This window comes from Diospyros lotus, chromosome 10 (assembly GCF_014633365.1).
Source record: "Diospyros lotus cultivar Yz01 chromosome 10, ASM1463336v1, whole genome shotgun sequence".
Classification (NCBI taxonomy): Eukaryota; Viridiplantae; Streptophyta; class Magnoliopsida; order Ericales; family Ebenaceae; genus Diospyros; species Diospyros lotus.
In genome coordinates, this window is record NC_068347.1 from 16292222 (window position 1) to 16318650 (window position 26429).

At 38.9% G+C, this 26429-nt stretch overlaps 2 pseudogenes; both read left to right on the plus strand.

Moving 5' to 3' along the window:
* The first annotated feature begins 293 nt into the window (after positions 1 to 293).
* Positions 294 to 7626, plus strand: LOC127811143 (trafficking protein particle complex II-specific subunit 120 homolog; annotated as a pseudogene).
* Positions 7431 to 23144, plus strand: LOC127811144 (DNA damage-binding protein 1-like; annotated as a pseudogene).
* The last annotated feature ends 3285 nt before the right edge of the window (positions 23145 to 26429 follow it).

A 26429-nucleotide genomic window follows, 5' to 3' on the forward strand; every position in this document is an offset into this window, starting at 1 on the left:
GACTAGCGCCTAGCGCCTTTTAGAACACTGTTTGAATGGAAGTTTGGTTTGTTTGATGATATCAACATCCTCTAGAGTTTTGTAAAGCTCAACTGTGCATGTTGGTATAAATATTTGGGTCAGTAAAGGGCATCCCTAGTGCACAAGACTCCACACTTGAGGGTTGGGGAGGGTTGTCTATATATGTGGCCTTACCCTTGCTTTTGCAAGGGGGCTGTTTGCTCAACTTGGACCTATGACCTTCCAATCATAGAGTAGTGACCTTACAAATTGTATTTAGGCTTGTGACTTAAATGGACTTCCAAATTGCTTTTAGGTTTGTGATTCTAAGACCTTGGTTCCAGTTTTTTCATCATTCTATGAAGTTACTAATTTAATCTTTGGAACAAGTTCTTTTTATGTAATTTATCTCCATAATATGCTATCAATTTATGATTTTAAAGCACTGTCAAATTTTCTGGTATACTTATTTCAAGTTGATTAGCATCTCCAAGGCTTGTCTTCACCCTTGGGACAGGGAAGTAGAGAAAAGATTGAAATGAAAAATATAAGCCAAGGATTCTTCACTTTCTGTCCATTCTTAAATCAGATACTTTGTGTTAATATTTTGTTTGTTTGTTTGTTTTAATTGATAGGCGAGAACTGGCCAAGGAGGTAGTCGAATTGTTGACAGCCGCTGCAGGTGGAGCTAAATCTTTGATTGATGCCAGCGACCGACTAATATTATATGTTGAAATAGCCCGTCTTTTTGGAAATTTAGGATATCACCGAAAAGCTGCTTTTTTCTCAAGGCAAGTAGCACATCTGTACTTCCAACAAGAAAATAGAGAGGCTGCTACCAGGGCCATGCAAGTGTTGGCAATGACGACAGAAGCATATCGTGTTCAAAGCAGAGCATCTATTCCTAAAAGTTCTCTTCCAAATGTGAGTGAGCAAAGAATAGTTTGGCATCTATGATTATGCTCAGGCATTATTAGTTGATGATAACTACAAAAACACCTATGATTGTGTTGTTATTATGTATTAGTTGATGAACTAGTAAGTAGTAACTGCTGTATCATGATATCTGTTCACTTGCCATGGTTGCTGCTTGTTGATAGCTAATGTAGATTATTAATTTACCATTACTCTCTCTCTCTCTCTCTCTCTCCTATTTCTTTTGTACTTGTAGGGCATTTCAATCTCTGATGGACATCAAAAGTGTTAATTATTTTAGAACTTCATAATTCTAGTGTAGGGTTTTAGTTATTCAGGGATCTTATGTTTCTGTTTCCTTAATTTAGCTTCTGAGTTTAGTAAGGATTAGGAATGTTTGATTTTTGCTTCCCATTTTATCTAGGATTCCTAGTTTGGTAGGGATTTGTGAGTTTATAAGTACCTCATGAGTGTAAGGAGTTTTCAGATTTGGGTTATTGATTACTGAAACAAAATCTGGATTCTTTCCTTGGATATATTCCCTCTTCCTCCCAGATTCTTCTCTTCTGCTTCTCTTTCTTTCTTCTCTTCTCTGTTTTGTCTTTTTCCTCTCCTCTCCTTTCCTTATCATGTCTACTTCTCTTCTCTTCCCTGTATTTTCTTCTCCTTCTCCTCCACCTTTCTTCCTCTTTCTCTTATTCCTTGGTTATGTGTGCTTTTGTTATCTTATCATCAGCAACATGCCAGCACTTGCAAGGTTACTTATACCAGTATGTCTTGGAAATGTTTTGGATGAGAGAATTGATAAGACTATGGTTTCCTGATTGAGAACATGCGACCATGCATTTGGATATGGAAAGGATGCCAACTCTAATTCCCATTATCAAGTAATCTATGGATTTAATAAACACAGTACTATGGTATCAGCCAAATTAAAGTTCATTTTGACTTTAAATTGATGATTACATCAAATCAAGGAGAAGAAAACCTCTAGTTTTGCACCAAATGAATTAGCAATAACCTTTTCTTTTAAGATAAATAACAATGTAGATGAAGAAGAACTGCTGAAAAGGGGTTGAAATCATAAAGAATTAAAACACTACAAATTACAACAACTCATCCAGGAAATAAATTTAAGAAAAGGAAAAAAAGAGTGAACATATCGAAAGAAAACATCTAGAGGATTATATGATGGGAGAACTTTGCAAATCTGTTACCAAATAACATCCTTATTTACACATTTGAGCTTATCACAATGTGGTTGAAGTGATCTCCTAAGACCAGATAATGTGCCCCCGAGTATGATTGATAACCCAGTGTTCTGTACCAACTACATTTAATATTGTAGGGATGAGATAAGAGTTATCCATGCAAGTCTAATAGTATCACATGGTGCAAGCATTGATATTACAATGCTAGTCACAAAAATGCTAGATGTTCTACTATGCACAGTCTTTTGTTTAGTAATTAAGCTGATGAGTTGTGGGGTAACTCTTCTTGTAGCTTGACAATAATCAATTTTTAATATTAAGGTTCTCCATTTTTTTATTTTGAATATTCTATGAACTCATCTGTACGGGAAATGAATAATGCAAGTCCAGGAAATATTCTGGCATAGTGCTTATTTTATCTAGTAATTAATCGAAGAATAGTATCTTTACATGATTGGGAACTAAAAATTAGGGATGGATGGTAGGTTCTGGCTTGGTTCACTTTAATTTATTTTAGGCTTCGTGATTTTTTCAAATTATGTTTCTGGAAAGGAAATTTTAAACTGTGTTGACTGCAATTAAAAAACTCTCATATTTCTAACTTTTCAGTTTTTTTCCTTGTTGTACTCTATATGTACCATACGAAACAAGATCAATTCATGCTGATGCTGGGAAAGTACATCATCATTCCATAGTCTCACTATTTGAGTCACAGTGGAGCACATTGCAGATGGTTGTGCTAAGAGAGATCCTGCTATCTGCTGTCCGAGCTGGAGATCCTCTTGCTCATGGAGTGCAGCTGCACAACTTCTTCGATCCTACTATCCTCTAATTACTCCAACTGGACAAAATGGTCTTGCAAGTGCACTTGCAAATTCTGCAGAAAGGCTTCCTTCAGGAACTTCCTGTGCTGATCCTTCCTTACCTTTTATCAGGTACTTTGTTGGTGTTGAATATTGTTTTTCTAAATGAGAACCAGGATAGACTGATCTCAAGTTATTTTCTTAATTAACTAAGATGATTCTTTATTTCATCCAGGGGCACAAGGTACTTTCTTAACTTCTTATATTGGTTCTTCTGTGTATAAGCAAAGATTGCATTTATCCTCCAAAGTGTCCAAAGCGAATCCAATGGAAAAAAGTAATTAAACAGTTGACCAACACAAGTACGACATGTTCTCTAAGTTCTTGTGGTTTTATGGCTATTGCTATGTTAAAGGCTACAGCTACAAATGACTCCTATATGAGTTGGATTCCTATGTGCTTAAAAAAAATTGCCTGCATTCTATAAGAGGATATAAAGAATTTGCTAATACATGATTTGTGTGTGAAAGGCAATTGTGAGGAATAACTTGCATGTTGGTTAGTTCCTAGTGGTCTTAAACTTACTAATGTAAAATGGAGGTCTATAATTCATATAGCCAACCCCTTCTAGTGGTATTAAGGCCTGTTATTGTTGTTGTAATTTTGTTGTAACATGAAGGAACACAAGGGAGATTTATGCTTTTGCAGAGACTTCACATGAAATAGCCGTTTTGCAAGCCTTGGTAGCAACAATAAGATTGCTTCAATGTAACTAGAAGTTCACAGATTCTGGAAATAGCTTTGTTGAAAAAAAACTAAGGTAAAGCTGCATACAATCTCTCCCTTGACCCTTGCAAAGATGGGAATCTTGTGCACCCAAGCACACTCTAAAGGCTTGACATGAAATTATATCCTTTATTGTCTGAAATGTTCTACATTTTCCAAAATTTTCAAGCCTCTTCAAGATAAGAGTTAGCTAAGACGTGCTACTAGATATACTGGTGGGGATGGTCATGGGTCCATTGCAATCATTTCAACCCCATATTTATGGTGGAGGAAGCAAGCCATATGAAACAATAATTTTTGTTGAAGAATTCTCCCATAATCTTGTTCCATCAATGGGTATTACAATATATAGGAATAATGGTCATTAAGATCCCTTTATTCTAGGAATACACAGATAGGAAACTACTGAACATAGAATAGAAAATACCAAATATAAAACAGAAAGTTGACTTAAATCTAATCCCGTAAAATCAGGAATTATTCTGGGAATTATTCTAGGATCCTAACAAGCTGATACCCCAAGGAACATGGTCATTAGGGCTAAAACTTCATTAGTGGGGTGACTGCACATTGACAATGGAGTAGTCATGCATATAGTCAGAAGCAGCATTTGTATTGTTAAATCATGGAGATCATGCAATCATGACACAAGTCACACGGTGTAAGTGATAAACTCAGGCCTCGCATATTCTTCATCTTTGAACAATCTCTCTTTAGAACCAATCAAGGTAAGGATCCTTTGTAGTGGAGGATCTGTTCTTGAGAAACTCCTAATTCCAGCCTCCATTCCATAATCTGTTCTTGACGAACTCCTAATTCCAGCCTCCATTCCATAAAACCTTGAAGCTCCTGCATGAAGGAGTCCCTAAGCCCTATCTCAGCTGACGTTACTAAAGCCATTTGAGTTACTAAAGACATGGGATCCTTTGGAGCGGCTCCCATCATAGTTAGCAGTGGCATATGGGACCCATCAAACGTGTATGAGATGGGTGGAGAATTCCTATGACCTAACCAAATGGGGTGGTGAGTATTTTTATAACATGTGCAATGGTTGGGCAGAGAGATCTTGCTAAACTGAGGGGTGCCTAGACTAGTCCAATCAATAACACATAGCGTATTATTATTATTGCAAGTTATGTAAACAAGCTCAAAAATTAGAGACATGGAGATAGGCTCGATGCCTGGGGGGACAACTCATGGAGCCGTTCACTTGCTCAAGCTAAGCTGAAGGACTTGATAGCTTAGAGTGATACAAGCACTCACAATTGGAACTAAGAATCACAATTGGAAGTAAGAATCACAATTGGAAGTAAGAATGTTATTTTTAAAATTCTCTGAGAACATTTAGAGGTTTTAGAAACAGGAGAGCCACATTATATAATTGTTCATGAGCTACGCAGCCCTCTAACTGTTATTTCTTGATGTTTCTTTTCTTATGTGGTCTTCCCATTAGACTATGGTTTTTGTCTCTATGTGTGTGTGTGTGTCTACCTTTCCCTAAAGCTTTTTCTTCTTGCTCCCCATGCCCAATTTTATGTGCAAAATCAGATAAATATAAATATTCATAGAATTTAAACAAAATGATAGTACTGAAAAGCTCTGCTCCTGAAACAGTCCCATCTCAGAAATTCCTAAATCGTGTTACAAACGACTTTTTCTAAAACCTTGAAATATTTTCTTTTTGTCAAACATCAGAGCATTCACTTTTTCTCGTACCCCCCAAATATTTAAGAATTAGATGTATGTGCTGGTATTTGTGAGGTGTGTATCTGCTTTAGAATGCTGGGGCTTTACTCAAGATTCCAATCCTACCAAAACATGTTTGGTTAATGCTTTTCCTTTTCTTTTTTTTTTTCTCAAAAAAATCTGCTTCTGACGATGAAGTGCCATGCAGTTTCCTGAGACTAATAAATTTTAATTTCAAGAATGAATGAAAGTCCTTGCCTTTGTCCCAAATATCCAATTCTATCGCCCAGGTTCCTATTTGATCCAATGGTTACTATAAATTCGTAGTTAGGAGTATCCTTTCACATGCATTTTTCAATGATTTAGTATTATTTTGTCCACTGTTTTAATCCTTCTAGATTGCATTCTTTTCCTCTCCACTTCTTACAAATGGACATTGTAAAACGCCATCCAACAAGAGAAGATTGGTGGGCATGATCAGCTCCCTCTAGACCATTTACTTATACACCATTCAGCAAGAGAGGGACAAATCATACCAGTAAGCAGGAACTGATCTGGGTTGTTGGAGAGCCAGTCCAGGTGTTGGTGGAATTGGCCAACCCTTGTGGCTTTGATTTAATGGTGGATAGTATCTATCTGTCGGTGCATTCTGGAAACTTTGATGCTTTTCCTATCAGTGTAAATCTTCCACCTAATTCTTCAAAGGTGATCACCTTATCAGGCATTCCAACTAAAGTTGGACCAGTGACAATTCATGGATTCATAGTTCATTGTTTTGACGTTATTACCGAGCACCTTTTCAAGGATGTAGACAACTTGCTACTTGGAGCAGCACAAGGGTGCTCTCTGACCCTTTCCGCTGCTGTGGATCTGAAAAGTTGAAAAATGTCTCAGTTCCAAATATTTCAGTGGTACCCCCATTACCATTGCTAGTGTCACATGTTGTAGGAGGAGACGGGGCTATAATTTTATATGAAGGTGAGATTCGTGATTTGTAGATCAGTTTGGCCAATGCTGGGACACTTCCAGTTGAGCAGGCACATGTTTCTTTGTCAGGAAAAAACCAAGACTCTGTTTTATCCATCCCGTATGAAACTTTAAAAGGTGCTCTTCCCCTAAAACCTGGTGCCGAAGTGACAATACCAGTAACCTTAAAAGCCTGGCAGCTTGGTTTGGTGGATAGTGACACTGCTAGCAAAAATTTATCTGGAAGCACAGGGAGGCAAGCTAAGGATGGAAGCAGCCCAATGCTGTTAATTCATTATGTAGGTAATTTTTCAGCCATAAATGTTGGTGAAAATTTTCAGCTCATTACTCTGTTTTGTACTAAATGATATTGTTTAACTCTTGTAATCTTGTGTTTACTAGTCTATTCATTCTCTATTTGTAAGCCACATACCATTATTCAAGAATCATGACATACGATCTACCAATTAAGTTGTATACATACATATAATTGTGCTTTTAGATTTTAGTGCTTGTGTGTTTGTTTATTCTTATATTATATAATATAATAGATTTGTGCAAGTATTCATTGGATTTTGTTTTCTTAACTACCCAGTTTTATATGTGTTCTCCCACTAAACTCCAGTGTTGTTCCCTCAATTGAGAGAAGGGGGAAAAAAGAACCAGTTTTCTACCTGTTACAAGTTTGGTGTACCCAACCTATTTAGAATTTACAGGAAAAAGAAAAACCTATTTAGAAACCCAAGCCCAACCCTTAATTTCCTTTCACTTTTTAGCCCTTAAGCCCTACCCATCATGTGTTATTCTATGAGACCCAATAGCCCTTGTAACTTATCCCTTCTGGTCTATTTGAATCTCGCCATTACCAATTCTATAAACACGTAGTTCTTGACTTACAAACAGGTTGCTTCTTTCCTTTCATATGGTTTGAATCTCTGTTTGCTAAATTAGTGTTAATTTATTATGTGCTTTTTGTAGCTTTATTTGCTTTCTTTAGCCATATTTGCCTCACATTAATTTACTTTTGCATGTTGGTTAGTTCCCAGTGGACTTAAACTTACTAATGTACCGGATAATATTTATTATGTGGTTGCTAAGGAGAGCCACCGATGATCTCTATGATGCTTTCTTGGTTGTCAGTTTTATTAGTGAGACACGGATTTTGGAAATGAATGCCGATGATGAGTTGGAAGAAACTGAGATAGATGGATTTTATTCTCAAGTCCAAACTTTGTTCTGTCATGATGCTGTGTACAATCAACTTGTGCAGGTTGGTTATTATCTCATATTCAGTCATATTATTTGCAAAATGCTTTTTTTTTTTGGCTTGACCAAAAGTATTCTTAAACTAAATCTTAGTGTAAATCATTTAGTGTGTCTTACATGATGGCTCTGTCTTAGCTTAATTGAAGTTTACACATGAAACTTGTTTGTTTGTTGATAATGTTGTATTTATGTGTCTTCCTCTTTTTGTGGTTTGCATACCTAAACGTGACCCATTGAATTAGGTTGCTTCCCTTATGGCTTCAATGACTAATTTGTGTAAGATAGTTGATCACGAGTATTATTACTTGGTCACCTTTTTAAATTTTCATAATTTATCCAGAAAATGAACTTATTAATCCTCCATGCAGTTGTCTCTAAAATTAATTATCTGTAAATATCAGGGGATAAGCAAGAGGGTGGGCTTTTGTAGCGTTGATAAATTATGCTAGATAATATGTGGCTAATCAATATTTTGCTTCTAAAATGATCACTATAATCTGTTTACAGTTTCTTATGACTCATTTTGACAGGTTACTTCAAGCTCTGTAAGATTGGTTAGCTCTACCTCTAAAATGCTGCGTGATGAATGGACTGCCCCATCTGGCCACTGCTAATGCCACCCAGGTTTATTTCTGATCTCTTTCTTTTGGAATTGGTTACAAATGTGCTTATTATTATTGTTTTGGTATTTTGTGCTTCATTGGTAGTTCATCTAGATGGATAAACTTAGAATTTCATGGCTACAGAATGCAGGGTCATTTGCTGTCAAGTTTGCCCTTCTAGCTCTTATCTTATTATGTTGAACCATTTGTGGGCACTACAAAGCATAAGTAGGAGGGGAGGGGTCTAAAGGGATAGTCAAACCCTTTGTATGCCTGTTTCTTCATCTCCACAATTAGCAGGCCTAGTTTAATGAAAGGGAGTTGGTGATTATTAATTTGGCCACCCACTTATAAGAAGTTAATTCTACTTATAAGAAGTTAAGTAGCCTTAATTCCCTTCTCTCCATATAATATTTTTTCTCCCTCGTGATATTATTCATAAATAGGAAGAGTAACTTTATTGTTCTCTTTTTTCCCATCCTACCAATAGACTTATTTTTTTGGGGGTAGTTATGGGTATATAATTTCATTGTTTATATATTTCTAAATGAAACAATTTTAAAGTCATTTCAGACAAATAGCTGGCATTTGTTTCACGACCTTATACAACAACAAAAACAACATATCCAGACTTTATCCCACTATGTGGGGTCGGCTACATGAATTCTAGACTTCCATGTATTTCTATCTTTTGTCATATCTTTATTGAGATCCATACACTTCATATCAAACTTTAATGTCTCCCTCAAAGTCTTCTTAGGTCTGCCTCTACCTCTTTTTTTGATTAATTGTTCCATTTCATTAACTCTCCTCACAGGAGCATCTCTTGGTCTCCTTCTCACATGACCAAACCATCTTAGTCTAGTCTCTCTCATCTTCTCCTCTATTGGCACTACTCCTATCTTATTACGAATAACTTCATTTCTAATTTTATCTTTTCTTGTATGGCCGCACATCCATCTTAACATCCTCATCTCTGCTACACTCGTCTTTTGCTTATGTTGGTATTTGACTGCCCAACATTTTGAGCCGTACAACAAAACCGGTCTTATAGCTGTCCTATAGAATTTTCCTTTCAATTTTAATGGGATTTTACCATCACATAATACCCCCGATGCATTTCTCCATTTTAGCCAACCTGCCTTAATTCTATGTGTGACATCCTCGTGAATTTCTCCATCTTTTTGAATCACTGATCCCAAATATCAAAAATGGTCTTTTCTTTGTAAGATTTGGTCTTCCAATTTTATTATAACATCCTCCACTCTTGCATTCTTACTAAATTTACATTCCATATATTATGTTTTCTTTCTGCTTAATTTAAATCCCTTAGATTCTAAATTATTTCTCCATAACTCAAGCTTAGTGTTCACTCCTTCTTTTGTTTCATCCACCAACACTATGTCGTCTGCAAATAGCATATACCATGGCACCTCTGTCTGAATATCTTTAGTGAGTTCATCCATTACTAAAGAAAATAAGTATGGACTTAGTGTAGAACCTTGATGCAATCCTATTGTAATTTTAAACTGTTCAATATCACCTCCACATGTTCTGACCCTTGTCTCTGCACCATGATACATGTCCTTAAGGGCTTGTATATAGACTATTCGGACTACTTTCTTCTCTAAAACCCTCCATAATACTTCTCTAGGGACCCTATCATAGGCCTTTTCTAGATCTATAAACACCATATATAGGTCCTTCTGTTGATCCCAATACCTTTCCATTAGGGGTCTCAGTAGGTATATAGCTTCCATTGTTGACCTACCGGGCATGAAATCAAACTGATTTTCCGAGACCTCTGTTTCTTTTCTGAGCCTCTGCTCTATTACTCTCTCCCAGAGTTTCATGGTATGGCTCATTAACTTAATTCCTCTGTAATTTTCACAGTTTTGAACTGTTTCACGACCTTATGTGTAGAAAAATCAGTATGAAAGTGATTGAGATTTGAGACAAATTGTGACATGTGTTTGACAACCTTTATTTTTGATAGCTTAAAATCAGGATTGTGACTGGTATGATTGATTGTTGTCATTTGTATTGATTCTCTTCCCTTTTTAGTTTCAGCTGCATATGCATAAAAGGAGGATTGATCAATCAAATAACTCATTTGATGTTCTCTTCTATATTTCATCTTGGTATCAAGGCAGTGCCTTCAAATTTGAAGTGCAATTTCTCTAAAAAGAAGCTAAAAATGCAAGGAGAAGAATATGTAAAGGTTAAAGAAAAGCAACATCGTTTAACTTATTCATGTAAGTTTGGTGTTGATTGAAAGCAATAGAAGGCTTATTGATAGATGACTGATAATATTGATTGGGGTCTTCATGCGAGTGAGAGTATTGTTAGAAAGAAAATATTCTTCAACTGGGTCTCTTCATTGTGTGAAATAAGTTCTATTTGTTGATGGATCTTGTGATGCATGGCTTAATGAGGGGGCCATTCTTTTTGGGGAAAAGATATGGAGGCTATAGGAGCAATAGCAAGTCAGGCAACCTGCATTATTCCGAGTTTGGTGACCCATTGTTATCAATATCATACCGAATAATGTATCAGGATGGTCATTGAGATGGTATTGGTACCAAGAACCTTTGAATACGTCGTTATAGTAAATAAATAATATATTATAAAAATATGTATAATTATAATAAAGTTGTATAGACAAAATGACCTATGGAAGCATATAAAATCCTAATTATTATTGTGAACATGTTTTAAATAAAACTTAACATATAATAATATTTCTAAAATGATTATGGAAAAATAGGGACAACCACTCCTCTTAAATGATAATTGTTGTTGTCAAATAATTGGTAATAAGGAAAAAATAAATTAAACTATAATAAAAAAGATAAATAAACTATACAATTAATAACATAATATATCAGTAAAATAGAGAAAATTATATTAAAGAGATGATTAATTAAAATTGAGGAAATAGAGAGCCATATTCCCATGCCTGACCAAAAATATTTCTTTTATTGTTGGAACATGAGGCTTAATCCTAGCTCTCAATGTTAATGCAGGAACTCAAGCTCTACATGTAGCCTTCCCACTTCAAAGAGCTAGGCAGGCATCAAGTGCATGTTAAAAACTAAACTAATTTCTTTGGTATTTGGAGAATTATTATTGTTTATTTCTTTCATCTTTAAGAGAAGATAGAAATTGAAACAAAGAGATCACAGAAGCTACATAGATACTCTCATCATCTTCAACAAAAACGCAAAGAAAAAAGAGAGAAATGCTGAGCAGACAAAAAGGCAATCTCTTTTCGTTATCAACTCCAATAGAAGATACATACCTAAAGATACAGATGAAAACAATAAGATAATCATGGATTGAATGTCAAATTTTTGATAAAGGCTTTTTACCTTTTGATAGGATAATTGGCTCGAAGGATATTTCCCTTCTATTCATAGCTTTATATGTACATGCATTTAGATTACTTTTAGGATAGTGGCACATATAAGCTTTATTTTACTTGCTGGATGCCGACTAGGGGCGTTACACTGTGGGCATTGAACCTGTTAATTGCTTTCATGAGAATGAGTCTGTGTTTCCACTTTGTACAGTAGCTTTTCTTGATATGTTGATATGACATTTCTTTTTATGTTTAGTTACACTTGGTCTTACATGTTGTTGTATTACAAACATTAATTGATTGGCTCTCTATTACATATTTTCTGACAGGTTTTGTTGGCTACTGGTGGTGGTCATTTAGTTTACCTAGAAATTGGTGATGGGATATTGGCAGAAGTAAAACATGCCCAATTGGAGTATGATATATCTTGCCTTGATATAAATCCCATTGGTGAAAATCCCAACTTTAGTGAGCTAGCTGCAGTTGGAATGTGGACTGATATAAGTGTGAGAATATTCTCTCTTCCAGATCTAAATCTTATTACAAAAAGAAAGCTTGGGAGGAGAGATAATTCCCCGCTCTGTCCTATTATGTTCATTTGAAGGGGTATGTTATCTTTTTAACCTATTCTGGCATATCTTCTTGTTCTTTTCTTAATTTTTTCAAGCTCTACATGCAATATTCTATATTAGGGCATGTAAAGTTTTTTGGTAAAACCTTGAATACCCTACCAACTGCATGTATGAAAAGGGCATTCATACTAGATTGGTTCTTCACTATGCACCACTTAAATTATGGTTCATTACCACATTGCTATAACATTGCGGAACCATACTAATGGGGGACCAATCTGGCATTTAGCTTGGAAATTTTCAAGCAGAGATGGGTTTGGAACTGTATGTGCCAATTTCATCTATATATGGCTGGTAATGTGTATCTGCTGATAGTCTCTTTTGATCCAAATTTCGGCTGTGTTTTTTTTTTTTTTTTTTTTTCCAGATATCTTATTTGCTATGCTGCCTTGGAGATGGCCATCTCTTAAACTTTTTACTGAACATGAGCACTGGGGAGTTAACAGATAGGAAAAAGATATCCCTGGGAACCCAGCCCAAAACTCTCCGTACTTTGTCATCAAAGAATACCACCCATGTTTTTGCTGCATCAGACAGACCAACTGTCATATACAGCAGCAACAAGAAATTACTTTACAGCAACGTGAATTTGAAGGAAGTCAGTCATATGTGCCCTTTCAACTCTTCTGCTTTCCTAGATAGGTAACTCTTAAATTTGCTCTTTATTCGTTGTTTATTCCCCAAAATGTTAATTGATAAGTCAGAAGTTTGATTATACAGAAATTTCTATTGTTTCCAGAATATGGGTCATGTGATTCTAGGGTATCTTTCTTGCAGGGGTATTTCTAGGCCACCTGGTAATGTTATCACAAGATTTGTTTTTGGCCAAGTTCCTATATTTTTACCTATGTGATTGGAGGGTACTTGAACATAGAATGGGAGCAAATGTAAGTGATAGGCCGCCGGTGCACTGAACCTATCAAAGACGCATCAAGCAACCGAAGGTATGAAGATGGGAGTAGGGGGCGGTCCGCACATGTAGGTGTAACAACCAGCATGTGCGCATGGGGGTAGAGTTGTAATTCACATTGCTGAGGGAATAATCAGCGTGTGAATGGGGAATTCAATTAGAGTGGGGTTCGGGAGTGGTATAAGTAGGAAGGGAGGAGGGAGAGTGAGGGAGCTGAATTTTGATAGTGATTTGGGAGAGTTAGGGCCTCTCGAATGCCCTGTTTCATTCTTGTTTTGCTGCTGTAAAGAATTGGAACTATTGATAGTGGATTGTTTTTTTTGGAATTCAATCGGGTTCCTATCAATTTGGTATTAGAGCCATTCCGAACTTGATGGTGAATTTGACGGAGAGAGTGGGTGAGTTGGAGTCGAAGATGGAAGGCATACAAAGGGGAGTCGACGACATTAGAGGGAACGTCTAGACGGTGGAGCGCAATGTAGCGGTGATGCTTGAACAGTTCGCTTTCATGCGAATGAAGCGGGATGAACTGGAGTGGGAGAGAAAGAACAAGTCCAAGAAACGAGAAGGACCTTCAGAATTCACCATGGATTCTAAAGTAACTCCTGGGGTGGTGGGGGGTTACGACTCAGAGGGGGGTATCGAGGGCGAGTACCGGTTGGACTTACGTGGAAGACGATTGGAGATGCCCATTTTCGAAGGAGAAAATCCGGATGAGTGGATCTTTCGAGCTAAAAGGTATTTTGCTGTCAACCAACTAACGGACGAGGAGAAGATAGAATCCGCAGCCCTGTGTTTCGAAGCAGCAGCACTGTCTTGGTTCCAATGGGAGACAAGGCGAAGAGGAATTCGGAACTGGGAAGGCCTGAAGCAAGGAATTCTGGGCCGGTTTCGCCCCACTCAGGAGGGGTCGCTAGAGGAGCGTTTCTTGGCTCTTCGGCAGGAGGGGTCGGTGAAGGAGTATCGCTTGAAGTTTGAGACCATGGCTGCGACAGTGCCTGAGGTTCCTAAGGCATTTTTGGAAGGCCAATTCCTCAACGGCCTCACCCCAGAGATAAGAGCTGAGATCAAGGTGTTACAGCCGCGGGGGCTCAATCGAATTATGGTTGTGGCCCAGAACTTTGAGGACAAGAATGTAGCTCTTCAGAATTGCCATCGGGCAACCGAACTAACCAGGAGCGGGTATTCCACAGCAACCGTGATCGCAGGTCGAATGTCACCGGTTCCAGCGAAAAGTTTGGGTTCCTCCCAAAAGTCTGTAAATCAGCCAGGCCTTAGCATTCACCCCGCTGGTAATGGGGGCAACTTTCCTTTCAAGAAGCTTAGTGAGGCTGAGTGGAAGGCAAGGCAGGAGAAGGGCCTTCGCTTCTGCTGCGATGAGAAATACTCAATTGGCCATAGGTGCAAGAACAAAGAGCTTCAAGTGTTGATGATCTATGACGAAGAAATAGGTGAGGCTGCGGCAGAAGAAGAAGAAGAAGTGCAGGGGGGCGATAAAGGGTTGGAATATGGGGGAGAGGTGATTGAATTATCCATGAATTCAGTGGTGGGATTAACTACACCTCAAACGATGAAGCTAAGGGGACTCATAGAAGGGCAGCCAGTGGTCGTTCTGGTGGATGGCGGTGCAACTCACAACTTCATCGCATCCGAATTGGTGCAACGCTTGAGTTTGTCGAGGACAGAGATGGCTGGGTATGGGGTGATAATGGGAACTGGGTTGGTTATACAGGGAGCAGGAATGTGTAAGAGGGTGAAACTGACACTAGATAACCTACAGATAGTGGAAGATTTTCTTCCCCTTGAGTTAGGAAGTTCTGATGTCATTCTTGGCATGAAGTGGCTGGCTTTAGTGGGGAAGATGAGTGTGGATTGGAGGAATCTGACCATGAAGTTTCCAGTGGGGGGAATGGCAGTGACATTGCAGGGTGATCCTAACTTAAGTAAGACATTAGTTTCCCTAAAAGCTATGATGAAGGCATTTAAAGAGAAGGGGGAGGGAGTGCTGCTGGAAATTGGAGAGGTGGCTGCCGAATGCAATGAACTGCAGGTGGGACTGCCCCGAAGCTTGGAGGAATTATTGGCTGAGTTTGGAGGAGTTTTTTCCAACCCGGAGGGACTGCCACCTACCAGAAATAAAGATCATGCCATCAATCTCCTACCTGACACTTCCCCGGTTAGTGTTTGACCTTACTGTTACCCGTTTCTTCAAAAGAATGAGATTGAAAAGATGGTACGTGAGATGTTGGCAGCTGGTATTATTAAACCAAGTGTTAGCCCTTTTTCTAGCCCGATGTTGCTTGTTAAAAAGAAGGATGGGGGATGGAGGTTTTGTGTAGATTACTGGGCTCTCAACAAGGTAACAGTTCCGGACAAGTTTTCTATTCCAGTCATCGATGAATTGCTGGATGAACTACATGGCACAAAGGTTTTTTCAAAATTGGATCTCAAATCTGGTTACCACCAGATTCGAGTCAAGGCTGGAGACGAACCAAAGACCGCATTTTGAACACATGAGGGCCACTATGAATTCCTCGTCATGCCTTTCGGATTGACGAATGCCCCGACCACCTTCCAATCTTTAATGAATGATGTATTCAGGGAGTATTTGTGTCGGTTTGTGCTGGTATTTTTTGATGATATTTTAATTTATAGCCAAAATTTTAACCAACATTTGCAGCACTTGCGTTGTGTGCTGAAGGTGCTGGCTGCAAATCAGTTGTATGCCAACAAGAAGAAATGTTCCTTTGGGCAGTTGGAGGTCGAATATCTGGGCCATATCATCTCCCAGCAAGGCATGTCGGCTGATCGTTGCAAGGTGCAAGCCATGTTGGACTGGCCTGCACCTACTACCTTGAAGGAATTGCGGGGATTCCTTAGTCTTACGGGTTACTATAAGAGGGTTGTAAAGGATTATGGCAAGTTGGCTTGGCCCCTCACCGAGAAATTAAAGAAGAACAATTTTCGTTGGGATGGAGAGGCTAAACGAGCATTCCAGCAGCTCAAAACAGCAATGGTGTCGCTGCCAGTTCTTGCACTTCCGGACTTCGATCAACCCTTCATAATTGAGTCCGATGCTTCAGGGCATGGGTTAGGGGCGATGTTGATGCAGAATCTTAGACCGATTGCATACTACAACCATGCTCTTAAACCATCAGAGAGGAAAAAATCGGTTTACGAAAGGGAGCTGATGGCCATGGTGTTTGCAGTCCAGAAATGGAGACATTATCTCTGGGGAAGGAAGTTCATAGTAAGAACAGACCAAAAAAGCTTAAAGTTTTTGTTTGAGCAGCGAATGGTGAGCTCGGATTATCAAAAGTGGATGCTGAAACTGATGGGTTTTCATTTTGAGATACACTACTGGCCGAGGTTGGAAAACAAGGCTGCAGATGGCCTTTCGAGAATTAATCAACCAGCAGCTCTATTCGCACTAACGATTCCAAAGGTGGTGCAACTCGATTAGCTGGTCCAAGAGATGGCGAAAGATGCTTCTTTACAGGACATCATACGGAAGTTACGAGCGGATCCGGCTTACAACTCAGATTTTCAACTAGTGGGTAACCAGCTCCTTTATAAAGGGCGGCTGTTCCTGCCTAAGGGTTCTTCCCTAATTCCTTTGGTGCTCCATGAGGGTCATGATGGCAGTGTAGGAGGTTATTCCGGGTTCCTAAAGACATATAAACGAATTGCAGCGAGTGTTTACTGGGTGGGTATGAAGCGGGACATACGCCACCATGTGGGAAAGTGTCACATTTGCCAGCAACATAAGTATGAGGCTTTAATGCCAGGGGGTCTTTTACAGCCTCTTCCGGTTCCTGGCCAGATTTGGGATGATATAGCTATGGATTTTATTGAGGGGTTGCCGAGATTGGGCCATATGAATTCTATACTTGTGGTTGTAGATAGACTTAGCAAATATGGCCACTTTATTAGTCTCAAACACCCATTTACAGCAGGAGTAGTAGCTGGTATTTTCGTAAAAGAAGTGGTGCGGCTGCACGGTATGCCTCGGATTATTGTTTCGGATCGAGACAAGGTGTTTATGAGCCGTTTTTGGGAGGAGTTGTTTCGACTTCAAGGTACTAAGCTCAATCGTAGTACGGCCTATCACCTGCAAACGGACGGGCAAACGGAGGTCCTCAACTAGACCCTAGAGACTTACTTGCGCTGCTTTGCATCAGCAAGACCTATGGGGTGGTATGTGTGGCTGCCATGGGCTGAATTGTGGTATAACACATCATACCACACTGCTTCAAAGGTTACTCCCTTCCAAGCTGTTTATGGGAGGGAACCAGCAACCTTGATCAGGTTTGAAAAGGGCTCAACGTAGGTATCTGCAGTAGAACAGCAACTGTTGGAGCGAGATTTAGCATTGGAAGAGCTCAAAGACCAGCTGGTATGCGCTCAAGCGATCATGAAGAGGGGGGCTGACTGGAGAAGACGGGATGTGCAGTTTATGGTTGGTGACTTTGTCTACTTGAAACTAAGGCCTTATAGAAGGAAGTCCCTAGCTGCCCACCCTAATGAGAAGCTGGCTCCTAGGTACTATGGGCCATTTGAAATTGAACAGAGGGTGGGACTGATGGCTTATGAACTTAAATTACCAGCCCACTGCCATGTCCACCCGATTTTCCATGTGTCCCAGTTGAGAGAGGCCAAGGGTGAGGTGGGCGCAAGGGCGCAAATTCCCCTCCAGTTGCAGGCTGACTTAGAATTGAAGGTTGAGCCAGAGGCAGTGTTGGGAGTTCGGCCTGGGAAGGGTTCTAATTTACGAGGGCTGGATATTTTGATCCAGTGGAAAGGTTTACTACCGTTAGAGGCAACTTGGGAGCCCTACACCATGATTCAGCAACAATTTCCAACTTTTCACCTTGAGGATAAGGTGAAAGTCCGGGAAGGGAGTAATGATAGGCCGCCGGTGCACCGAACCTATCAAAGACGCATCAAGTAGCCGAAGGCATGAAGATGGGAGTAGGGGGCAGTCCGCACATGTAGGTGTAACAACCAGCATGTGCGCATGGGGGTAGAGTTGTAATTCACATTGCTGAGGGAATAATCAGCATGTGAATGGGGAATTTAGTTTGAGTGGGGTTCGGGAGTGGTATAAGTAGGAAGGGAGGAGGGAGAGTGAGGGAGCTGAATTTTGATAGTGATTTGGGAGAGTTAGGGCCTCTCGAATGCCCTGTTTCATTCTTGTTTTGCTGCTGTAAAGAATTGGAACTATTGATAGTGGATTGTTTTTTTTCGAATTCAATCGGGTTCCTATCAGTAGGATTGCAGTATGCCACATGGTCCAAGTTTGGTACACAGCTAAACTTCTAGAGGCCATGGTTGGAAATAATGATATTTTTAGGGAGTATTTTTAGTCAATTTGATATCTCATAAAACTAAAGAAATAATCATTTTTCACTTCCAAGTTTGTAAAAACACTTTCTAGTCGTGAATATTTTTATACTCTACAACAGCACCAAGTTGTAATCCTACTTGTATCTTTTGCAAGGCTAATATTCCATGTCATGCTTATGAGTTTTTTGCATTTCTTTTTTTTTGTAAATCTTCCTTTATATCGTTTGTTACGAACTTATTTTGATTACCCACTCCTCTTGAATGTATTTACTGATCACATGTTTAAACCATCTTAAATGCATCTCTCACCTTTTCTTTTCTTTTTTTCAATAGGCAACACTACAACTTTAGTACAAATAATCTCATTTTTAATTTGTCATTTTTTACTTTTTTGTGTGGCCGGATATTCAATTAACATCCCCAACTCAATTATGCTCATATTAGTACTTAATTGCCCAACATTCCATGCCATAAAGGAAAGTCAGTTGCCATCCAATAGAACTTTATAACTTCAAAGCAATTTTACAATCATATAAAATCTTGAAGCACTTTCTTATTTTAACCATCACCTTGTCTTGATTATGTAATTTTCTCAATTATTTATTTTTTTGATCCTGTTATTTTAGATATTTTAACTGATCTTTTCTTGAAATAATTTGGTCTTCAAGTCTGACCACAACATCATTCACATTTATTTCTTTCTAATTTGCATATTAGGTATTCTATTTGTGACCTATTCAACTTAAAACCTTAAAATTGTATGGCGTCCTTCCATAACTCAAGTTCACTATACATGCCATTTTGTTTCATTTGTCAGGACTGTCATTTACAAATAACATACACCAAGACATTTCTTCTAGAATGTATTTTTAGTGAGCTTATACATCATTAAAGGAAAGAGTTAATGATCAAAAACAATTTTTTTATGTAATATAATTGTAATTGAGAAAGTATAAAGATTTTCTCCAGAAGTCCCAACATGTTCCTATTTTTTGAATAATCTGTATGTAAACAACCTGGATTCCTTTCTAACCTTTCCTAAAATATTGTTGGTGATTCTATATAGGTTGCTTCTAAATCTATAAGCACTATATGTAAATGTTCTGTTTATTGTAGACTTTTATCAAACTCTTCAACAAGTGGACTACTTCTATTGATGATATATGAACATAGACTCAAATTAAATGGCTTTGGTTTTTCTTTTTAACCTTTGCTTGGTCACCCTTCTCAAAGTTTCATAGGATGATTTATTAGCTTGATTCTTTTGTAATTTTCGCATATCCTTTATTTTTGTAAATGAGTACCAAAATGTTATTTTTTTCTACTTGCCAGGCATCCTATTGGATCTAAGAATCACGTTAAATAGTTTCCTTAACCATAAAATTTTATCTGCTTTTATCTGGATGTTATTTAGTCCATTTGTTTTATTTTTTATTTTTTCATCTTTTTCATGGCTTGACATTTTTTCAGACAGCATGCAATTCCTATGTACTTCTAAATCATCAAAATTTTCGAATGTAACATTTTCTTTTTCCACATTCTTTGAATAAGTTGGAGAATAACTTGCATTTTTCTAGGCCTCATTAGCACCTTCTATTTTTCAAGATAGTTAATCAACCTTACTTTTTCGTTTTGCTCTGATCCATTTGTTTTGTGGGTTTTATGGCCTCTGCATTAGTAACCAAAGATCATGAACAATTAATCATATGGTGGGGTTGTACAAGGAACTGTGGATGGTAGAATCACATTTTATTTGTTGGGAACAGTTCTTCACCAGTGATTGAAAATCTGTCAAGAAGATAAGCAAGTTGGTCAAAGGGGCAAAAACTAGGAATTTTTGGCTTTTTTAAGTTTGACATATATGGAGGAGAGCTGGTATATCTCTCAAATTGTTGCAGTGTCTCACATGCACTATATTCATGTAGAAGTGTTTAAAAGTAATGTGTATTGATGATTTGCAATGTCACATATGAATTGTCATATGAAAGCATATGCTTTGACTGGCCAGTCTTAATACAAAATGAAGCAAGCTCTCTTTTATTTGAAATACTATTTTGTTTGCTACCTACCACTAATAACTTAAGCTTAATTGCAAAATTTTCCATAGCTGTTGCACATTGTGTCTCTCCTGCATTATTTGGTTCCATGACATTGAAATATTTCTATCCTTTTATGGTTGACATTTCTAATGGTTGGCTTATTACTTGTCCAGTCTTGCAATTGCCAAAGAAGGGGAGCTTACAATTGGCACAATTGATGACATACAAAAGCTTCACATTCGCTCCATCCCTCTTGGGGAGCAAGCACGCCGTATATGCCATCAAGAGCAGACTAGAACCTTTGGCATAATTAGTTTGAAGTACAACCAATCAAGCACAGATGAGTCTGAAATGCACTTTGTCCGCTTGCTAGATGATCAAACCTTTAAATTCATATCAACATACCCACTTGACCAGTATGAGCATGGTTGCTCCATTCTGAGCTGCTCATTTTCTGATGACAACAATATGTATTATTGTGTTGGGACAGCTTATGTCATGCTTGAGGAGAATGAACCAGCAAGGTAGGATTCCATGTCCATATTGATAATTTTCTAATATAAATTGCTTTCTGATGTGATCAAAGTTTAGCACATGTAATTAATTGCTAAGCTTTAGTATTATTTAGTTCTTGTTGAAGATAAATTTTTTACCTTCTTATGTAGAATTGCAAGTTAAATTTTTTATCGTCTTATGTAGAATTTGCAAGTTTGTATATGTTGTCAGTGTCTCCAGATCTGTTTTCTCAGTGGAACTGTTTCTATAGTTACCAAAAAGGAAAGGAATGGTTAAATGTATGTCAGAATAGGTTCCTTTACTTTTTCACCCTCTAAACAAGAACTTTCACTAGGTTCTCTTATAAGATATATAGTAATAGTTGGAGATGCATTCTCTACGTTTTTCTTTTCTTTTCTTTATATTGTTAAATGGTTTATTGATAGGAAAACATTTTTGTAGACTATTTCTGAGGCAGCCTTTTCCTTTGACCAATCTGCAAAATGGAAAACAAGTACATGCATGCTTCTACTGATGTAAAACAGAGTTTTAACTGAAGAATTCTTGAGTAAAAGATGCTTGCATGACCTGGTTGGGAGCATAGTTATTATGCATACTAACACAGAACTGGCAAGCACGATCATGCCCCTATCTTTCTTGGCAACTTGAACAGTATATTCTGATTGTTAAGGTTGGGTATTTTGTAAAACTGAATTGAGCTTGACAGGATCTGAATATCACAGTACCAGTATAATTGTGCTGTTTGGGTATCTCGTAATTGAATATGTTTTGTGTGGTTTTAGATTGCCTTTGACCCAATTTTGATATGCAGTGAGCTTAAGGAATTCAAGAATAATCTTTTAATATTGTTAATATTTACCCATCCAGTGTTTGGTTTACTGTTCTTTGGGTGGAGGATTAGGTGGAAGCTATAGGTGCACTAGGTAATACTGTAACTAGGAATACAGTGTCCAATCCTGCATAATATGTAATCATCTGCCTATTTTGTCAAGTTGAAACTCAACTGGCATGGAGGTTGACTATCCTACATGTACTAGCACAGAACTGGCCATATACATCTTCTGCGTTAGTTCTTCTTCTTGACAAGTTCACAATCTCCTACAGGGCTGTATACTGGTCTTCATAGTTGAAGATCAAAAGTTACAGCTAATTTCTGAGAAGGAAACCAAGGGGGCTGTTTACTCCCTGAATGCCTTCAATGGAAAGCTGCTCACTGCTATTAATCAAAAGATTCAGTTGTACAAGTGGATGTTGCGAGATGATGGTAGCCGTGAGTTGCAGTCTGAATGTGGGCATCATGGGCACATACTTGCCCTTTATGTTCAAATTCGTGGGGATTTTATTGTTGTCGGTGATCTGATGAAATCAATCTCCCTATTAATCTATAAGGTTAAGGACCTTTTCCATCATATTTCATATACAAGGATACTTTTTTGGAGTTTTATTTTTAGCATGGCTTGAATTTCAAGGACAAATTGTGTGTGCAGTAACTGGTTTTTCTTGCTTACATTTTGACTCGGTGTTGTCTTCAGCATGAGGAAGGTGCTATTGAAGAACGAGCCCGTGATTACAATGCAAATTGGATGTCAACTGTTGAGATTCTTGACGATGACATCTACCTTGGTGCAGAGAACAATTACAACCTGTTCACTGTCCGAAAGAATAGTGAAGGCGCCACTAACGAGGAGCGGGGCCGTCTTGAGGTGGTTGGCGAGTACCACCTTGGTGAATTTGTTAACCGATTCCAACATGGTTCACTTGTTATGCGCTAGCCAGATTTTGATGTTGGTCATATCCCCACCGTAATTTTTGGCACTGTTAATGGTGTGATTGCCTCCCTCCCTCATGAACAGTATCTCTTCTTGGAGAAGCTCCAATCAAATCTGAGGAAAGTGATAAAGGGTGTTGGAGGATTGAGTCATGAACAGTGGAGGTCATATTACAATGAGAAGAAGACCGCTGATGCTAAAAATTTCTTGGATGGAGATCTGATCGAGTCATTTCTCGATCTTGGTCGTGCTCGAATGGAAAAGATATCCAAGGCAATGGGTGTTCCAATGGAGGAACTCATGAAAAGAGTGGAAGAATTAACAAGGCTGCACTGATAACAGGGAACGGTTGTAAGGCCCCTACCCAGGTCCCCAAAGAACCAGAGTGGGTGCCCTACTAAAACAGAGGCAACCTGATCTGAAAGGACCTGTCATGCATGCCACAGATAAATATCAAGAGAAAACTGCTAAAAGAAACTTGCCATCCCGGCATGCATATCAAAACCTTAACTTGCTATACAATAACTGATCTCCAGGCTTGCATAGCCCAGGCATGCATAACATACAACACTGGCACACCGGCCACAAAATAAACACAAACCATATAAACCCAAATAAACCAATGAAAATATAGTCCGGAAGCGGCAAAATTAACAAAAAGAAACCCCTAGGCTGACAACTGCTAGGTCTGCATGGCCTTGTACACCGTCTAACCCGGAAGTCGAGACCCACTTGACTCGCCCACAACTAGATCATTGCCTTTACCTGGAATGAAAAGAAAACAAGTTGAGTCCAAATGATTCAACAAGCTCATATAGAAATGAAGGACGAAAAGAATAGGCACTAAGAGTAAACCTGCATCTCAAGTGCATAACAAATCGAAACTCATGCCGAGCATGGCAACCAACCATACATCACATGTCCATGAATCACATGACAGCTATGCAAAACTGCAACATAATAAAATATGCACATACTGGTCCTTGGGGCCCACATAACACACACGGCACCCAAGTCCCTATCACAAACCTGCTGTTGCCCTGAAAGGCAATTGAACCTATAACTCGAGCTGAAGCTCAATCGAGTGGGAGCGACCCACAATCGTCTCTACAACTAGAGCCAAAGCTGAATCTGGAGCCGAAGCTGTAACTGGAGCCGAAGCTATAACTGGAGCCGAAGCTGTAACTCGAGCCGAAGCTCGCTCGGCACGCTAGAACGTTCGAAAAACATTACAACACACACACACGGCTCCAGTAACCATGCAATGCAAAGATATAATGCAATGGCATAATGAGCATAAACGATGATACATAGCCCCCATAAGCTATGCATAAAGCCCTGCTCACCCATATAGGAAATCACATACAATGCAGTGCTCATGTAATGCAGAGGCATAATGAGCACAAACGATGATACATAGCCCCCATAAGCCATGCATCATGCCTTGCTCGCCCCGAATGGAGGATAAATATACAATAATATGCCCCATGGCCAAGCACACAATCACATGAAACCCCCATATGCATATCCCAAGCCCATGCATGCATATGAACTGACAAAATAATGGTAATAAAAGAAACACATGCAAATACTCTCGGCTACAACAACCTCCAACAAGAACCTACCCACAGGTTCCTAGCTTCATTCCAACAATAAAACAAAAGGGAGAATCGAACCCTTCAAAGCTCACAAGGAAAAACCCACCATCTGGCAAGGATCAAACCAAGATGAAGAAACTAACTAGAAACAGGCCTATAATCCTCGAATGAAAGCATCTACAACTCAACAGAGCAAATCCTCAATTAAAAAGCTTACAGGGAGAATATCCTCAATAATCCCTCATATAACAAGCTTCTCTAGAAACTCAAAATACAACCTCTAAAGCAACACCATAGTAAGGAAAATAAACCATTCTCAAGAATAGGCTCACCATTTCAAATCGACCCAACCAACATGAGGAACACTAGCAAACATCAAGCCTGTAATCCCTAGATGAAACCTCCAGTTCAACACCCAACCAGTCAACATCAAAATAAGGAGGTAACAAATAAGGAAATAACTTAACGACAGTAAGGGAGATAAACTGAATTTGAGAATGGAAGCATCTATCACATGTTATCATCTAGCATTAGAGAAGTAATAAGGGTAGCTAATGGAAAGAAAGATAAGAAAGGATGGAATGCTTGCCTTTGACAATTTCCAAGATGCCTCGATTAATGTGCCCGACCTGGATTCGCGCACAAATCACATCACCTAAATCATCAAAGCACCCTATTCATCATTTTATCCCAATAAACATCAAAACTTATTTTTCCATATTTTCCTTGCATTATTCTCTATTTTTCTCCCATTTTCCTCATTAATATTCTAAAATAAATATCTACTTAAATATTCCACCAAATATTTATCCATGGAAATTCATCAAATAAAATTCTAAGAATAGTAGAAATTCTAAAACTTACCTAGGCTTAACTTTTAAAGACTCATTGATGCGCGTGTATTGACCTCGAAATGCGTGCCCGAACCGTTTTTCTTGCCAAAAATTTCAGAATATTAATATAACACCAATTCCTAATTTTTTTGGAATTTTTCAGAATTATTTCACCATTTTTTCCATTTTCTTTCATTTTCTTTTCTTTTTTTCATTTCTCTTACTATTCATCATCTTCTTCCACCGTTTCTTCTCCGCGGCTACAACGCGCGAAGCCTCCATGGCTGAGAGAACCAAGCTCCATGCGCGCATGGTAGCATCGCCGCACGCCCTCAACGCTCGTCGCCGTCCGCACCAACCCAGCCGCGAGCCACCACTCGCGTCGCCTCCGCCTGCATCGCAGCCATCGCGGCTGCTGGCTGCCTCCTGCGCACAGCCACTACCCAAGCACCAGCTGCCTCTTCTTCTTCTTCTTCTTCTTCTTCTTCTTCTTCTTCTTAGCCACGAACCGCTACTGGCCAGCTGCTTCGAGCGCTTGCCTTCGGCCGCGGCTGGTTGCCGCTATGGCCGCGCCGGCTTCTCACGACCGCCTCCCGTGCCTCCAATGACCCCTCCGACCTCGCTGAACGTCTCCACCATCATCCTCGGCCTCCCGCGCACAGCAACGGAGCTATTGGCCGCGGCTAGTTGCTCGCTTCAACGAACGACCCTCTCTTTTGGTGAAAGACACACGACCCTCTCTTTTCCTCATTTGTCTCTCAATCATTCTTCTTTTTCCCCTTTTCCCTCTCCTTTGTTCCCTCCATTCTCTCTCTTCTTTCCTCTTCTGAGAATTCTTCCTCTTATTTCTTCTTCTTCTTCTCCTCTATTTTCATTTTCTTCATTTGAAGCAAGGGTGAGTTTCAAGTTCTTCTTGGTTTATCTCCATCTAAAGAAAGGCAAGTTCTCCTTGTGTCTCTCTTGTTATGCAAGATTCCCTCTCTTTATTTTGATGTATAAGTTTCTTGTTTAATTCCCTTCATTTGAGCCCCTAGTGGCCTTGCTAAGTTCTGCCAAAGAAATTCGTAACTTACTGCTCCATGTAATTCGACCTTGGGTTTTTGTGGTATAACTTTCTGTGGTTATATCCGATTTACAATCCATTTGTTTCTTTTCAAACTAGACATCATAGGTTTTGTTTCGGTATAGGA